Source organism: Centrocercus urophasianus, unplaced genomic scaffold (genome assembly GCF_019232065.1).
Source record: "Centrocercus urophasianus isolate 14NV4802_14NV808 unplaced genomic scaffold, USGS_Curo_1.0 seq_10, whole genome shotgun sequence".
NCBI lineage: Eukaryota > Metazoa > Chordata > Aves > Galliformes > Phasianidae > Centrocercus > Centrocercus urophasianus.
Window position 1 is genome coordinate 76,915,820 of NW_024884142.1, and position 17,926 is coordinate 76,933,745.

A 17,926-nucleotide genomic window follows, 5' to 3' on the forward strand; every position below is an offset into this window, starting at 1 on the left:
TGATGTGTGCATATGACAGAGCAGAATGGAGTTGCCAAGCACAGTACTGTGGCAAAAAAAAAATCCAACCCAATTCCCTGTCTTTCTCTTAACCAGTATGAGGCCTTTTAAACAGATCTTTAAGTATTTTTTCAGTTTTTTTTCTTTAAGAACTTTTGTTAGGTGGTAAAGGAAGTCCTTGTTTGCACAAGGATCGGTTTTGAGAGAGGCTGAAAATCCCCATGGACTCTGGGGCTGTCTTCCATCAATGGGCCTAGCAGCTTGTTCTCAAATGTGCATGACACACAAAGACTCAAATATGACTTGAGCTTCTTCCTTGTTGTCTAGCCCAGATGCTACTTCCTGACAGCTCAAGATTAAGAATTGGAATGCAGTTTGTAGCCAAGACAAGTACAGCCAAGTAGAGAAAAAATCAAAGGTCTTCTGTGCAGGAAATGTGAAATGCTGCGTGTTTCCTAATTATTAATAATTATTTCTGTGACCCCAGATGCATGATGTCTTCTGAGTAATATAAATGACACTTCAGCAGAAGTGAGTAAATGCTTGCTTTCACGGTGTAGGCAGGCCTCCAACACTGGCAAGAGGGGCATTGCAGTAATGTGGATGAAAGCCAGCTTTCAGAATTGGTGTTAGCAGCCCCTCCACCTGCAGGAGTTTGGGTTTTTCAGAAGCATATTTCGAGGCCACAGCTGGAGTACTGTGCTCAGTTCTGGACTCCCCAGTTCAAGAAAGACAGGGATCTTACAGAGAAAGTCCAGCTGAGAGCCACTGAGCTGATGAGGGGCCTGAATCATCTCCCTTATGAGGAAAGGCTGAGAGCCCTGGGGCTGTTCAGCCTGGAGAAATATGTGAGAAGAGGCCTAATCAATGCCTATAAATACCTAAAGGATGAGAGTCAAGTGGATGAGGCCAGGCTCTTTTCAGCAGTGTGCAGCAACAAGACAAGAGGTGCTTTGCACGAACTGGAACATGGGAAGCTCTATCTGAACATGAGGAAAAACTTTTTACTGCAAGGGTGACAGAGGACTGGAACAGGCTGCCCGTAGAAGCTGTGGAGTCTCCTTCTCTGGAGATCCTCAAAAGTTGCTGGACCTGTGCAACCTGCTGTAGAGAACCGCTTTAGTAGGGTCTGAACTCAATCTCCAGAGGTCCCTTCCAACCCCAACAATTCTATGATTACATTTTATATAGGGCTGTAGTAATGGTGCTGAGCTGATAATCATGGGAACCACAGTACTCAGTTTATCCAAAAACCTCATACAGTGCAGGCACAGTGATGTGTGCATGCCCCTTGGTCCCCTTTCAGGTGGGGAAAGCCAGCAGTAGCTGCCTGCCTGCTAGGAATGGGGTAATGACCTGCTGCCACTCGAGATAGCTGTCATTCCAATGCTGCCCAGAACCACAGTGTTTATTACCTCACATTAATTGAAACGTAGCTCTCAGCAACCCTTAGTAACACGCGCAATGGTGGTGTGAAAGCATTTGTTTCCAGAAGAGATCCTGGTAACCAATGAGGCTGAGGAGTGGTGCCTGACCTTTGGGCATTGGTGCTCAGCCTGGCAGGCTGCCTGGCTGGGGGAGGAAGGGAAAGTTCTTCCTTGTAAACGCCAATTTCATGTCAGTGCCTTCTGTTAGCATTTAGTTTGTTTAGCTCGGAACGTGCGGCTCCAAAGCTCCCTTTGGCTCCTTTTCCCTATGACACTCGCAGCTCAGAATCAACACGTGACTTCCATTTCATAGATAATGCAGCTGCTGCATTTCCAAGTCTGCCTGACTCCCAGATTTCCGCTTGTTTAACCTCGGGACTGCCTTGGGATTTTCCTCAAGGCTGCCAAAGTCAGCTTCTCCTCCTCCTCTTCAGAACTTCCTCAGCACCACTGCTTAGGGGCAGAAACTCTCACTGGATGCAACCCACATGCTGCAGCTGTGCTTCCCGACGGCTGCAGAGGGAGGAGCACAGCGCTGGTAAGCATCTGCGAGCACTGGGGCTCTCACAGCTCATTCAGGATACGTTCCACTCATCCTTCTCGGGTGCTGTGTCTGATCATTTTTCATGGCAGGAGGGTCAACTGACACCTGTTCAAATCTAGGTTTTAGATTGCCGTCTGCTACATGACCTGGTTCCTCCTGTGACTTTGGAGTAATGTATGCAACCTGAGCTTGACTCCATGCTTTTCTCTGAAATTGCTCTGATGATACAAAGACCCTTTAGCCCGTGTTACTAGTAACGTAGTTCATTATTAGCAGGAACAATAGCAGATAGGTATCTTTAGTTTCCACCAAACCACGCAGTAAAACAAAAATGAAAACTTACCGGCACCCAGCAAGGCAAGCATTAAAAATGAAATGCAGAAAGGGGAGCAAAGAAGTCACAACTTTTGAAAGAAGTAGATGTGAATTGAACACACAAAATGAATGAGAGACTGAAATCTATATCTACAGTGGTAGCTGCCCACTTTGAACTGCATTTTTTCATGGTATGCTGCTCCATTACACAGTAGTTTAAATAACCACAATATAAGGTCAGTGGCCCATTGATGCGTGTTCTGATTTCACACTCTACCGTTATTAATGGCCAAGATTTGATGGAAATTACTCTTTTTGATATCTAGTCCCCCAAATAATGTTTAGATCATTTTGATCTGCCTTGTTAGAAGATCTATTCGTTGTTTCTGGTGATTTTGTTGTTGGAAATGAGTCTCATCTTTAAATACTAAGAGATGTGTTCTGCTATTTCTGTTGGTGTTCCTCTCTTACATGTTTTCTGGTGTTTGACAAGGTCTGCACAAGTAAATGTGCAGGAAGGGGAAAGGAGTAGATCCGTGAATGGGTTGAATTCAGTTCTGGGATGAGTGTAAAAATGTAATCGTTTTCCATTCTCACAAATATTTTTGTTAGCATTCTTGATGGTACGCACTGAATTTGCTTAGTTGTGACAGGTCATAGGTCACCTCACATTTTTCCTGAGCCATCACATCGTTGGAATCTTGTGTTGGTGTCTTCAGTCAATCCGTATATCATAGTTAGACTATTTGCTACAGAGAGCCAAAAGCAAGCACTGCTGCTTGCTCCTTATAGTGGCAAACCTAAGGGATAATTTGCATTGCAGATATGAGAAGAGGCTTGAATGGACACCTTCCTGCATATCTCACTACGTCTATGGTCCTTTGGATTTTGCAAGTTGGAGATTTGATGTATGGCAGCAATAGCAACTACACTGTGAAGCTGCAAGAGTGTGATTCTCAAAAAAGGAAAACTGAAGGAAGACATTCAAGTATTAGATTTAGAAGCATGTAAGTAGTAGGCCAGTGTGCCTGTCAGAATCTGAGTGATAGAATTGTGCATTCTAATGAATTTGCGTTTCAAATTTGGTCTCCCACCGGTATTGCTCTGTAACCCATGAAGTTTCTGTACAGAGAGAGAGCTCAGCCATGTGCAGCTCTTGCTTAAGTGGAGGCTGGGGTCTGGCCTGGATTTTGATGGCATAAGTTATGGTGAGGATGGGGGCTGAGAACCTCTTCTTTTTCAGCAGGTAAGCATATTTTGAAGGTCTCCAGTAAGAGAGCATTTAACAAGCCTCTGCTGGAATGAGCACCAACAGATTGTAAATTGCAAAGTGCAATGTAATTGAATCTGATCTCTGGCTTTTACCCAGTGTAGTAATTGGAAATTGCCTTTCTTTCAACTATCTGCCGTTCCTAGGATGGTTACCTCTTTTCAAGACAGAATAATGTCAAGTAAGAAGTGGTTTACAGTCCCCTTGGTACTGGTGCAGAATGAGAAAGTGAAGACTTTCTTCACTTTCTTGTAGTTCCTGCTGTGTCATTGGTATTACACTAAGTCCTGCGCAGTAATTAACAGCTTAGCAAACATGAACTCAGTCCTTGAATAGCCACAGCCCGAAGCCCAAATATCAGCACTCTGTTCCAGCTCAAAACAGGTGACCCACAGAAGGGCTGCATGGAAGCAGTCCCAGTTCATTCTTGGCAGTGGGACGCATGCTGCTGCCCAGCCACCCCTCTAGCCAGCCTGCGGGGTGCATCTGTGGCCTGGCTGTGCTCCTTACACTGCTGCAGCCACAGCCTTTGTCTGAATGCTGTTCTGTGCAGCAGCTAAGCAGTCCCATGTACAACACAAGGGATCTAAAATCTTTGTTCAGATATGGAAATGCAATGTTTTCCCTTGTTTGTTGGTTTTTTTTTTTCCTATGGTGCTACAAGGTAAAGTTTGAACTTAGGTAAACAAAGTAAGACAGATGAAGTCTAAACCTGAATGATGTCTCTTGTGATGTTGCTGACTTGCTGATTAGGGCACACACACTTTTTCCTCCTTCTCTATTTCTATATTTGCATGTAAAAATCAAACACCAAAATAACGTTGAGTGTTTATGACTGATACATTGGTTGCCCGGGTATTTCTAACAGTTGTGCTGAAAGCCACAAACAGATTATAGTAGCCTGGAATCTCTCTATTTAGTTTTTAAAGGAAGACAAGAGTTGTTTACTTAGTATAAAGTTATTTCATGGTAATACTGTACTTGTCACACACACAAAAAAAAATTAATATCTTGAATGGCTCAAGAATGTGTGGCAAAATGGTGGAGAGCAGCTCAACTATCTGGAACTTGAGGCTAAGCACACTCAAACCAGAAATTTGGCTTAGAGTTTGAGGTGACACGTTGCTAAAGAAAAACTTCCTAGTGACTTTTGATATACCCTTCCTTAAGGTAATACTGAATAACTTTTGAAAAGACAGATTATATCAACTATTTATTTAATAGTTGTTTTGTTCTATACAGAGTTCCTGAATGAAATTAAAAGAGCAGTGATATGTGCATTAGGATGTAATAGTCCTTGCTTGACTTAAACTCGTGAATCTATAACAGACCAAGTTCTCAACTGCATGAGCCTTGAAAGGGTACCCAAAATTGGATCTAGGTGTTGGCAAACAGCTATAAAAACTTGGGACATTACAGCAGGTAGGCACTTCTATGGAACTTCTTCCACATCTACCTACACAATTTCCATGGTGAAAAAAACATTCAGTGCTCTTAGGTAATGATGCTCATCACACACTCCTTAAGTAATTTGTTTTGTTGTTACCTTTGTTGATGAGAAGAGGACATAGCACCACTTCTCTTGTTGTCATGCATAGCAAGTAGCAGGAACCATCCTGATGAGCAGAGGTATTTGAGGATCATCATGGCACCTTTTTACTGTTCTGAAGGCTGAATCTCTCCTGTAGTTTCCCAGTTCAAAACTGCCATCTACCTGTTCTATCTGCCAGTCAAGTTAGCCATGTTCTCAACTTTCCATTTCATGAGCATGGAAGTAGATGAGAAATTGAACTGTGAAGATGATTAGTATCTGCAACTGCACAGCACCAAGACATCATTACAGGTTCAGTTTGTTTCATGTTTCCTGTTCTCTTTAACAATGTGGCTATGGTATTTTGGGTAGCATTTTTTTCTTCAAGAAATCTATCTGTTGATATCTTCTTACCTAAAAAATTATATCGTGGATGCATGTTCTCCAAATATCCAATGCTTTCCTAACTCCCAATTTGAAAGGAAATACAGTTTGAGTAGCTATGTTGGCTTAGCTGCAGTGTTTAGAAGAGCGGGGATGCTATTACTGTGACTGCAGGGAATGAGATGGGATTATGTACACACTGCCCACTGCTTCCATTATTTCAGCTGGAGTTTGGTGTGCCGTATTTCTAACAGTTGAGTGACTTAAGTGAGGCACCTGAAATTAGAAACCACTTTTAAACTGAGTCCCTAATTAACACTGGATAAATAACATTAGTATGAGGGATTAAAGAAGAGCATTGTAGGAATTTAAGGTCGTAGGGTTGACGGTTCTTCTTACAATATTCTTTTGAACATGTTACCAAAACCCACTGTTTACCCTGCAGTATTACTTACTCTGCAGTGCCAGGGCAGTTGTCTGTTTTGGAAGAGGTAACAGTTTCACATATGTACCATATTTTAAGAATGATAGATCGGTTTCAAGGAATGAGAGTTGTGGATACAGCTAGGTAAATCTGGTAACTAATGAATATATCTGGCACTAACCTCATTGTGGCTGTTCAGGAGTATCTGCAGACACAGACTGAAAGATTCCCTCTGTTTTTAACTTTAATTTTCCCCGCTCTAAATGTCAATGCTGGGATCCTTTTGCTGGTAAAGGTAGAAGTGGCATTGTTCCTTTATTTCTAGGACATCAGTATGATGCCTGCACATTTTTGCCTCAAAATTCACAGCTAGGCTTCACCTAGAAAATACTTCAGTGAATTATTTACATTTTTATTCTTGAAGATTCCTTCTGGTTGTCGAAAATAGTTTCTACTGACAAGTGTTTTTCTCAATCAATTTTTTTTCTGTTAGCATTTGATCCAAATGTCTGCGTTGAATGCACTTGGACAGATCATATCTCTTCAAGTAAATTTTGTGTTAAGAACTTTAAAAGATATCTGTATAACAAATGTCCAGTGAACACATTCTTTGATGCTGCTGTGTTAGAGCAGTGTTGTGATATTTGTACAGAAAGGCATACTGTGAGCAGTTTGGACCTGAGGTGCAATTAGTAATGTGTGACACACAAGTCAGGAGCTCTGCTGTGAATTCCTCTACCAATCTGTTACGTGATCCTGAGGAAGTTCCATTGCCTGTCCGTTCCTGCCTCTTCCCCATGTCACATCTGCTGACAGAACTCTACTGTGTTTCAAAGGAAACACGTTAATTAGTATAGCATTGTAGGGTCCAAGACTGTAAATCTGTCACCTCGTCATAGAGATACCATTTCACTTGGGTTGGATAAGATAGATGAAGAAGAATTTGGTCTTCACCTGTTACAGAGATACTTCTTGAGCCAGACTTTCAAAGTTACTGCCTTCTGCATAAGCAAACTGCAGACGTATATCCGTATCAAAGTATTTGTTCAACAATGTGCTTTTGAAAATCCAGCTCCCTGTACACAGGAACGGTGTTAAATGCATCCTGTTTCAGCGCAACAAACACATTTGAGCTGACAATCACAGATTCCCATGAGAATATAAAATGTTCCATTTTAGAGGGAGAAAAACAATTCAGCCGCCACAAAACTCCCACATTCAATGCTGATACCACACAGTGTAGTATTTCTTAGTGGGCTACTGACCAGTTCTGCTTAGCAAATTGAATTAAAAGTGCTGCTTGTTTATACCTTCCATTTGTCTACATGGTAGGAAGCAGTAACAGTTTCATTTTGACTGACTGCACCACATACCTCCATGCTGCAAAGAAGCAATTGTTTTCAGTTGATAAATTTCTCTCCAAAAATTCTGCTTCTGAGTGCAACTTTAAAAATGCAGAAGTTTGCTTTTCCTCAAGTTTAATTATAGATGCCATTTATCTACCTTGATCTCCCCAGTGCCAGTCTTCCCTAATGCCATATAAAAATTCTACTCGGTATCCATACGCTGCGTATTTATACGCTTACGTATATATGTAAGCCTGAATACATATATGCATTTTCCTTCTGTAAGCTGACCTGACATATGGTCACCAGCGTACCTCTTTGTCAGCAGTCTGTGCATTGAAGGCAAAGGAATGATGGCTGTTCAGCTTCCCTTGTGAATCGTAGGTGGCATGCACTATGCAAGTCTTTATCTAGATAATGCATGCAGACTCCACCAGAGAGCACAAAGAGCTACATCTTCAAAATGTATTTTACAGAGATGTCAGTGGGGAAGGAAGGACCTAAATCATTTAGTAGCTCTGGAGATAAATATATGGCAATTCTGCTATTTTTCAAACAGCTCTGTTGTATTTACTTCCCTTTAGAAACATGTCTGTGCTGAACTTTCAGCTGCTCTGCTGTTCTATTGAACACTGCTGATCATCCTAATGAGGTCTCAGTGCACAGCTCCCACTTCAGTAGGCTCTGCCACGGCAGGCTGTATCTTCTGTCTTCCAATCAATGCTGTTCCACTAAGAAAAAAGAAACGCAATATTCTTAGGGAGGAGCAGAATGAGCATGGAGCAAGAATACAGATGCCTGAAATTTGGTCCATGTTCTCCTTTTTGTGCAATCCAGTATGCCACACCTGGCCCAGCAGCTAACAGAGAAGAGGAAATCTCTTTGCAGCTTTCAGATCCCATATTTAGAAATTAGCATCAAGTCCTATTTCTGTGCCAAGCAGCTCCTGACTAGCAGCAGAAGCTATCTCACTACTCCCACCTGTGAATCTCATATTATAAAACTAGGTACAGAATTATTTAAATGGTCTTAAAAGCAAAAGCCATCTGCTTTTTGGGTGTAGATTTTGGTAGGTCAAACGTAATTTTTGCAGGTGGGATTTGGCCAACACACATAAGCTACTGTCTACAAAGCAGTGAAAGCGTTGGGGCCTTAAAATGGCCTTCAGATAATATCTATAAAGCTCTATTTTTGTCTCAGGTAAGCGTGCATGCTGCTACTGCCGTTTAGCAGCAGTGGTTAAGCACTGTCTCAGAATTTTACTGTTGCATCATCTCAACTCAGCTGCAGCTGCAGTTATATGAGAAGGAAAAGAAAGCTTCCTGTATGTTTTCTGCAGCTAATATGATACAAGCTTTACAAGGATAAAATAAACAGTGGGAGGGTCAGAAATAAGCATAGCTGCAAAGCTGCTATGATGGAGATCACCCACTATGCTGTAGCATATGTATGGCTGAGTAATAGCTTCTTCTGTGCTGATCTGGCCACGGCTCATCGTTTGCTGCACACTGATTCAGTGTTAAAGGCCAGACCCTGCTTCATTACACAGTGTCTTAACCTTGTTTTGCCCTTCTATCCAATGACAGCTGCTTTGTTTCCTTTTGCTAGCAGTCAAACATCACAAATTCCTTCTCTGTGAAGCCATTAAAAGGGAACCAACACCACCACCACCCCAAGTGGTTGCAGGACTAACTGATTTAGATGCTGGAGTCTGTTGCAGGGCCAAAAATAACTCCCCATTTCTTTCTCCTTCATTGGTGAAAGAAGAAGAGAAAGTGGCCAATGACAGAGACACAACTTCCCCGTAAGCATCAGAGACAAATCTATTTCATAGCAGGAAAAAAAAAATAATGCTCTTGAAAAATGTTTCTTTGCTCGGGCCAATAGACACAGAACTGCTGCATGTAATTTTGCTGAACTGATGGTATCACTTGAATGGCTCACGGACTACATAAAATGCACTACATAATTATATTTTTAAACACTGTCCCCAGCTGTGCTGATGCACACAAAAGCTGTGTTTACAATGGACTCTGCACATGTAATTATTTTGTGGCACTAGCTCCGCGCATTTCCTTGATGGATGCTCTATGGTGCATAAAATTGTAGCTTTTATCAAAGATTCTTGAATATATTCTTCGGCTGTTTCAGCATGAAACACCCAGCTGTCCTCACATGGGTGCACAGGCCTGATGCCTGGGAGGGGTAAGTCATAGCACCTGGGGAACACCTTGCTCTGGGAGCAGCAGGGGGGGATGGCGATCAGCTGGAAGCATGCTGAACAACAGAGTCTGCTGCTCCTCTCAGGGAGGATTGCTGCACTGTTCCTTGGGATGTGGCACCTGCTCTGCTCCTATTTGTCCTGCCTGTCTTCATTCTGGCCCTGTTAATGCTGCAGCAACCCAACCCAGCCACTTAGCAGCACTGGGACGCGAGGTGGTGCCTTGCATCTGTGCAAGTGTAGGAGAGAAGGGGCTGCAGGCTGTGGGTGTGAAGTCAAACAGTGTGTGTTGCACGGTAGCAGGCCCAAAGAGCAGCTTTGGTTTGTATTCTGTTCCGTTTGCATACAGAAAGCTCCCTTGGCTGTTCTCCATCCTGTTCTGGAACACCGAATGTTTCTCCATCTGAACTCAGTGGCTGATGTGTAGGACTCAGCAGAGAGGACACTAGGATATTTATCTTAGATCTGTTCCAGTACTCTTGAGTATTAATATCACTGTGAAAACCTAGATGCTGGAAGGATCGGTACACATCACAGTCCAAGAGTTTTGCCTGCCAAGCAATAATGCTTGGTAATAAATAAAGACAAAAAGTAATAGTCCTGAGCATCGGTTTCAAAGTAATGGGATAGCAGCATTGCTGGTAGTGACCTTTTTATTACTATTACTGCAGAGAACTGGCGGACTTATTCTTGTCAATAAGCAAGATGGCTTGGCACCATATCTCTCATCCCTTGGGCATGAGACTCCACAGAGGAAATGCTGATGTTGTCGTGAGCCAATTTTTAATAGCTAGTGTTTGGTTGGAACTCAGGCCTGCTTTGTGGCAGCAGGGAGTGTGAGTCCTTCTGTTACCATTCCTTGCTCTTTTCAGCCCTGCTTTTGATCGTGGCAGCTGTGAGCCCAGGAGAAGTTGCACCATGTAGTCATTGCTCAATAGTGAATGAGTTATTCCACAGCAAATGATCTGGCTGCTGGTACACCAAGTTTTCCACTCTCGCATGAATACAGTCACTTCCCATCATGGAAACTGTGTGACTATGGATGCCCTTAGCATTCCCCCTGTCTGGCATGTTAAGTTTACATACCAGCTTTGAGGCTGCTGGTGCGTTTTGCACCAAAGGGTCAGGCGATGGTGGAAGAATCTCCGGAGTGGAAAAAATGTGAAACTGCATAAGTTTATTGTATGTTTGTTTGCATAGCCTGCCTTTCAGATAAATCACATCTCTCCAACTACAGCAGTGCTGGAAAAAGAGCCCTTAGATGACCCACTTGGAGTCTGAGACACCAAAGATGCTACTTCAGAAAAGAAAGCAGAGGAAGTCACCAGAAGCCACGTGGAAGAAACACATCTGGAGTAAGCACTAATTTGTGTTGTCTATGTGTGTGCATATGCTGCATCTGGATCATGAGCTATTGTTATTTCATTGGGGACACGGTGTGTCTTGTACATACACAGGGTGCATTTTTCACCCTGCACGCTTCTCACTAAAGCATAGCGTATTACTTTCTATAGGGCTCATTTCCTACTGCTGCCTTTATCTTCCCCTAGAGAGCCCCACTGGAGTCCATCAGCCACCTAGGCCAAAAGATGTTTCTCAAATACATGGTCATCTAATACAAATCAGCATAATTCCACTTGCTTTGATAAAGCTGTGACTTAAACCAGTGGAAGATTGAACTCCTTGGTATTTTATGTAACATAGATAAGCTCAAAAATTTGTGAGCAAAGAATGTTTCTAGGTATAACATGTTTCTGCCATTACTCCACCATATTAGCTGCAGTTTCTTGCTGCAGATGCTTGTGCAAGGCTCATGTTTATCTTTAGGGAAGATGGAGATAGGAGTTGCCTGTCTTTTGCAAAATGCTGGTGCTGTGTACAAACAGAAGTAAGAATTTAAGCAGAAGTTAAAGCAAGTCTTGCAGTTCAGCAGGAAGAAAACAGATGTCTTTAGACTGCTGCTTGAACCTTGACCATTGCTCTTTTGTACCTCTGAGTCACCAGAGGCTTCTGTTTCCAAAAGCAAGATAATGCTTTGAAAAGCCAAAGTTCAGTGTAAATTATGTCACGACTATAGGAGCTGAGGTGTCATCTTTGCTGCAGCAAGTCCCTGTTGGAAATATCTGATAAAGCCTGGAAAAAAGTGGCACTGACTTTATTTCTGGAGCACTGCAATTCCATTCCTGCCATACTACTAACTGAAGGAAGCGTTTCCTTTTTTTTAATTCCACAAAGCTCTATAACTGTATTATCTGAGCAGCTAAGCACTCACATTACGTAAGCTGAACATAATAGGATGTCTGTAAAACTTTGCTGCTCACAGTCTTGGAAATTTCTGCATTGCTATTTAATGGTGACTCAGCTGCAGATCTCCCAGATGATCTCAGAGGACGTATGATGGGGTGGGATTTCTGTCCTTTAGGAGAGCAGAATGTGGCCCTCAGGTACAGGCCTTGCTCTCCTGTGCATCCTCAGCTGTTCTGAGAGGTCTTGAGCTGCTGATCAGCAGAAACTCACTCACTGCCACACCTTCTGGTTCTGTCCTTCTAGGAATGTTTACCTCGTATTTTCAAAGCAGTCCACCTCCTGATTTGCACAGCAGGAGAATTTAACTGTTGTGCCAGATAGCAACCTCAAAGTGTAATTTTACAGTCTGTTTCTAGAGGATATTTTCTGCCCTATAAGTGACGTTTTAAGAATAATTTGACTAAGTACTATTTTTATAACGTGTATAGCTTCATAGTGCATTACTAACCATATGGCCAAACACAGTGCCTGCAGTTACATGGTAGGGCTTACTGCCTGGAAGGAATGAAAAACGTCTATTTTGAATGGCTGTGTTTTGGGGGGAAAAACGTGAGTCTTATGGGAAGCAGCTGAAGGAACTGGGATTGTTCAGTCTGGGGTAGAGGAGGCTCAGGGGAGATTTTATGTCAGTGGCCCTGGAGGTGTTTTAAGGAAGAGGAAGATGTTGTACTAAGGGACATAGTACAGTGGGCAGTATTGGCAGAAGGAGAACGGTTGGTGATCTTAGAGGTCTTTTCCAACTCTAATGATTCTGTGATTCGATGATTATACTTAAAAGCCACAACCTTGTGACCTTTCCTGGTTTTCTCGGTTTTCCCTTGGTCTTGAATGAGGCTTATCATCGTATCTTATCTAGATCTTATCTTGGTGGTGGTAAGAGCTCATGAGGCTGGATGGCTCATGGAATGACTAGTGAGGGCTTCATGGTGAAATTTTTGTCTATGTCAACTGTGACTGAGGATTATGACTGGCATTATTTGACAGCGCAGGGTAAGTGAGCCCAGCTTGCTGTAGAGATGTGTTTTCAATGTAAAATCCACTGACTCAGTTTGTATCAGCTAGTGTTGGGGGGAAACGCCAAGCACTGATGTGGCACAGTGATGAACTGTGCTCAGCCCTCACATGGCCTCTCTGGATTAGAACAGGGCTATTCTGCGAGGCCAGTGATGTTTCCTTTACTTTCTGTTCTCCACTTCTGCAGGCAAATGATTCCAGCCAGATGCATGCACACACTGGCATGTTCATGCAGAAACAGACTCCAGTTCTCCCAGAAGCAGGCCCGACTACTCTCTTGGGACTGCATTACTAATTGAGGCGTAACAGTGGTCAGGTGGGCCTCGATGCAAATGTCACAGGGGGTTTCCTTGCATGTTTCCAGTGTATGACTCTACTAAAATATCCTCCTTCAGCTCACTTGGTCACTGTCCCTGGCATTTGCAATGTTTTGTGGGTAGTTTTGCTGTTCTTGTGACACCGGCAGCTCTTGTACAATCCCAAATCAGCAGTTGTTCACTTAAGTCAATACAGGGTTCACCTACCATTTTGACTCAGTAGCACACTGCAAAATTTACCTTCTCCCTTATTCTGCCAACGATCACATCCTATTACCTGTAAAGCAATGTCCAACTTCCCCATTCCTGCCATAAAACATGATTTCCTCTGAGAAAGAACAAGCTCCACCTTCAGAGGGTTGCAAATGAAGCAGGGTGTGCTCAGGGGATAGGAAGGGGACATTTGCTGGTTTTGCTCTTGGGAGCCAGGAGACGAAGTGAGGATCAGGGAAGTCAAGAGCTTTAGCCCTGGCTCTGCTATCGATTTTCTGTGTGGCCTTTTGTGAGCTCTTTCACGTCTCCACCTCATTCTGCCCAAGCCTAAAATGGAGCTCAAAATCGTCACTTTTCTAACACCTCCCCCTCCCCACACACGGAGAGAGTTGTGAGCAGGTTTAATGTTTTTCTTGGAGGCTTTGAACGGTATCATCCATCCAGGGAATGTATGCAGGCATTCAGACCCCACAATGAGCTTTATAAAATCGTCAAGAAATAAAAAGACATCTATATTAATCATAAATCAAGGATTGGAACAGAACACTTGGTTAACAAACCTGCGAAACGAGCTTTGTTTCATTGGCTTGAGCTGCTTTATAGTTCTGTTTGTGTATGTGGAAGCGATGTTCAGTATTTTTAAATGAGTCACAGGACTGGAAGAACAAAAATATTGGATGGTAACATATAGCAGCAAAACAATTACTCTTTTCATTCTGACAAGCACAATAACCAGAATAGCTAGTTAGAGCTGGAGGTCTGGGCACAGAACTCCTTTCAATCTACCAGAGATTTTCGATCTACTTGCAAGACAGGGAAGCAGAACTGAAATGTTATAATGACAAAAGATAGCATTAGGTCAAACAATAAAATCAAGCATGCCGTTGGGGTACGGATATTTACAGGCAGGAAGGCTCTCCCGATCAGTGCTGCATGCAGAATGCTCCCACAGCCGGTCTCATCTAGCAGCTTTCTGTACCTTTATCCAGAGGAGACTCCTTTCCACCCTGCTTGCTGCATTGCACCACTGATTTAGTGAAGACATCATCCTCATAAGGATGCTCTTCTAACTCACCTCTGAAATCTGCTTGCTTTTCTCCTCTGACAATTAGGTTTAAATGTGCTGCAGCAAAGTACTCATCCTTAACAGTCATATGGCTTTTTAAGTGATAAACTGCATTAGCAAATTCCTTATTAGATAATCTATCAAATGAGGTCATATGTAATTTTAGCAGTCTCATCTTGATTTATAACACGATCGCAGCAAATTACGCATAGGAGAGCAGCGTGCTGGCTGTCACACTCAGGAGCTCTCACTGTGCTGGGACAGCGGTGCCCAGGCTGGCCGGCAGCTGGCAGCCCTCCCTGTCACCACAGCGGGACCCAGCTGACTCAGAGCCCTGGGGCTCAGCCCTGGCTTTCATCTGGACCGATGGGACACTGAGGCAGTTGTCTAAGCCCTTGCTCCAAACCTCCTAGCAGTAGTCCTTTGTGGTGTTACCCTTAAACAGGGGCATCAGCACTCCAAAAAGCCAGCTGATGGGTGGGGTGCTTGCCTGCAGCCCTGCTGCCCGCCTGCCACAGCCCAAGTGATGGAATTCAGTGGGAAAGGGAGGGGGCTTCGGGGACAAACACTGCTTCAGAATGGTGCTGTGCTACTGCTGCAGAGCCTCTGTCCCCACAGTGGAATTGCTCCTGGGACCAGGAGGAGACGCAATTCTTATCCCCCAGCTGCAAACTTCTTCCGCAAACATTATTTTATCCCTTGAGATTTATCTGTAACTCCCGCAGGGGGAGCTGCAATAAATTATCTGGCCTCGCCCTTCTCTTCACCTGCTCTCACCTCACATTGGTATTTCTAGGGTCTGAGCTGTGCTGAGTGTCGAGAGTGCATGTCATCTGCATGTCTCAGAATAACTTATGTCTCTCTTCTATACTTGTGGCCAAATCCTGCCCAGGAAGGACAAAGCAGGATGGAAAGAGATTTATTCCATAGCATTGTACGTATCTGCCCCTAAGCTGTAAAATAAAAGCTGAATAAGAATCTTTACAAACATTTCCTCGGGCGATATCAAGTAGTAAAGACCTAACTACCACTGCAGGCAAACTTCTGGAAACTGAGTAGGCAGACCACTGCACTGCTTTTGGAAGAATATTCATGGAATGAGGGACTGGAGAAATCAAAGTAGTTCATTGAAAAGAGTAAGCAAAGGGAACGCTTGCTGTGGATGGCACTGCTGCTTTGCACATCCTAAGGTAATTGTACCTAATCCCATTGAATGAATTTTTCATGCATAGGTATATGTGAATGCATGTACATATGCATATCTGTTGTGATTAAAATCTGTTCTATCCTCCTTTACCAAGCTGTGTATGGCAGATTGCAGCAGAGCCTGGGGATGGCAATTAAAGACCCAGATGAAGACCAGAACATCAGACATCCCTCTGGAGCCCATGTGCCTGAATTGCCGTTCCTCCCCACCCTAATATAAACAGTGGGGCAAGGGCTTTATTTCTCAGCTGCCACTGAGCAGCATTGGCTGACGCTAGCACTGAGACCCCCAGAGCCCTGCCCAGACTCCAAAAGGGGCTTGTCCTCTCTGCCCTGCTCCCTGCAGGCATGAGGGGCACAGTTCAATCTCCCTGCCTGGCAGGCATGTGCCCACAGGCCCCCAGGCAGTGAGCAGACCGGGTTGGATGCTCGTGCTGCAGACCTGCCTCTGCAGAGGTGTTTGCAGCCATTGGCACGGGCGCTGCAGAGCCGTTGCCTGGCAGCATGCGCGTCCTCTTCCCCATGACGAGCACTGAGCATCGTCTCCATCGACCCGACCATCTCCCAGGCTCCAGATCCCTGCTCAGGATAGAGAGCCAAAAGCAGCCTGCATTCAGGATGCTGAGACCCTTGCGCTAAACCCCACAGGTGAATGCATCCCACTGAACTCAGCAATTCAGCAGAGATTAGTGCTAGGAGAGCAAACCCTCTTAAAGAAACGAGTGTTATTTAGCGTGCATGAATATTTAGCTTTCTACAGAGCTACCAGAGGAAAATTGGTTGTGAAGCTAAGCCCCAAGTCTGCCTTCCTGTGCTTGGGTCTTTGGTTCCCGATGAGCACATGCTGATATGTTTCATGTGCCACAAGAAGGCAAATTGCTGTGTCGGAGAGCACGGGGCTGCTCTGCGCCTCTGTGCCTCGTAAGCCGTGTGCAATGTGTTTATCTGCTCCCAGCTTGGCACTCGGCCTCTGAGGATACCACAAATACAATTTGTGCACTGTAGTAACTCAGATGCTGAACGTAACTATTGCAGGATCACAGGATTATGAATGTTAAAGCTGTAAAAATGGTGACCTTCAGAAACATCCATCTTTTTTAAAAGAAAGCAAGTCCTTGTGAGTCAGGCACACTGCCCCCAGCAGCAGGTAGAAGCTGTCTTTTGGGGAGACATGGAGGGTAAGAGGAACAGGAGAGTGCCTGATGCACATCAGTGTGCTTAGATGCAGGGTGGGAAAGGCAAGGGAGGGCCTGCAGCACCGTGGCAGCTTGGTGGGCATGCTATCTACTTGTGCTGTACAAGGAGCTTGCAGCAGGAGCTGGATGTGCCCAGGGCTCAGGAGCACCGCAGTGGATTTACTCTGCTGTGGCTCTGAGAAAAGCTGGGCTGCAGCTGATGGCAGCAGGGAACTCTGGGTCAATCTGGTCCAACTGCTGATCAAGCAGGGACATTAAAGGTTCAGCCCAGCTGTGGCAAGCTCCTTGCCATCAGAGCTGACCACTGCATTTCAAAGAAGAGTGGATATCTCTGAGCCTGGGTGCAGTTACTTGCAGAGATGTCGTTTTATCAGGTCCCCTCATAATGAATGCAGGGAGGCTGAAATCAGTGCAGCCAAATAATTGCTTTCTCATTCTTCTTTGAAATAGGCTTGAAGACTCAAGCTGCATGAGGACAGGCAGGAGCAGCTCTCTTCTCACTGGCCATTTGCCATGACATGGGAATGAACATTGTGCAACCAGTGACCTAGAGCTACAGCATCCCCACCTTGAGCAGTGGCAATGGCAGAGCAAGGCTGGGCAAACCAAGAGGAGCAGAGACCAGCTGCAGGGAGATGCAGCAAGGCAGCACGACAGTTCACCCACCTTCAGGTGAGAAGGGAAATTGGTAGTGGGAAGGGCACAAGAGAAGCAATGGCACAATGGGGATGGGTATAGCTGTTAAGTCTGGAGGAGGGTGGGGAGGAAGGGCTGCTCTTGCATCGCCAGCCCCAGCTCTAGCACCAAACACAAGCATGAGCTGTCACTGCTGTGGAATGCAGCAGATGGCCAAATTGTTAGATTCTTCCTTGCAAGAGCAAAATGATATACTGTTTTTTACCATCCTTGCCTAGAGCTGAGTGCTAGCTTCACATACTATGAAGATATACTGTACAAAGGCACTTTGTGCCAGAAATGTGCTCTAGTGATAATCAGGAGAAAACTGTGCTTAAAGTGACATTTAAAAAATAATTATTATGGCCCATTGCTGTTAGTCACACATCTCCAAAGCTGATCTGGCTAGCAGAGCTTTCCAAAGCATTTTTGCTTGATATGTCATCTGGAAATTATGCCATCATGCTGTC